Here is a 1,194-nt window from a genome sequence, read left to right on the forward strand (position 1 = left end):
CTATGACCCAAATCCCTGCTGTGAAAATTTTGTAAGGAATTTCCCCAGACAACAATCTAGCTCCTTTTCATCCCCTTATTTGCTCCCTCTACACACACACACACACACACACACACACACAGGGTGTGCCTAAGATCCCACGTGTCCTACTTTGCATTTAAAATATTTAAACCCTTGCAGTGTGTGTGTGTAAAAAGATACTCCCAAACCCCCATCCACCCCGCTCCAAGTATATGGGAGGCCCAAGCTATTAGGTTTGGTTAAAGCATACACTCGCTGGGTTATTATTAACACACTGGGAAGTATATAAGCCCCACAACTTTATTCTCTTTAATGAGCCTGGAAGAGCACGCTGCCCTGAAGGGTTTTGTTCATTAAAGATGTAAGCTGGAGGAATATTGTCTCATTAATTATCTGGTTTTAATTACACTGTTACCCTTTGAATCCACTGATAGGAAAGTAGGAAAGGGGGGGGGGGAGTTTACACCGTCCTAAACCCTCGTACTCTCTTTAGGAAAGGGAAGAAAGGCCTCGTTGCCCTGTAGCTGTCAAAGTAGTCTTGGGCTGCATCCAGACTGCAGAAATAATCCGTTTTGACACCGCTTTAACAGCCATGGCTCAATGCTAGGGAATTCTGAGAATGGTAGTCTGTTGTGGCACCTCCTATTGAATGAGACTAGATCTCTGTCCCAACCTGCCATTGAAGATCATCATCCAGTCTAGAGTGAGGTTTTACAGCCATTATGTTACACATTAATGTGAGAAAAGGGAATGGTTTAGAGCTTGGGGCCTCTGACTTTCTTGAATGGATGGATCTGTTTCCTCTCTTTCCGAATCGGGGGAAATAAACCACATTCCTTAAAACAACCCTGATTCTTGGAGTTTGGAGATTGATTCTCCAAACGCTCCCCGGCAAAGAGGCTGAGCCTCGCCTCTGGTTCCCTTCTCTACCTTTTTAGCAAAGCAAAGGCGCATTTTACGGATTTCTCTTCCCGGTTATAGTTTCTCAGGTCATTGCAAGCTCGGCTTTCTCCAGTTAATTTTATTTTACTGTTCACGGCCTCCCCGTTTAGGAGCACGGGCCGTATAGACCTCTCTCTTCTACACAACTGCAATGAAATATACTGCTTTTAGAAGAATTGGGGGGAAGGAAGGGAGGGAAATGTGGAGAAAGAGAAAAGCCGCCAAAAAAAA

The sequence above is a fragment of the Sceloporus undulatus genome, chromosome 3 (genome assembly GCF_019175285.1).
Source record: "Sceloporus undulatus isolate JIND9_A2432 ecotype Alabama chromosome 3, SceUnd_v1.1, whole genome shotgun sequence".
Taxonomy (NCBI): Eukaryota; Metazoa; Chordata; class Lepidosauria; order Squamata; family Phrynosomatidae; genus Sceloporus; species Sceloporus undulatus.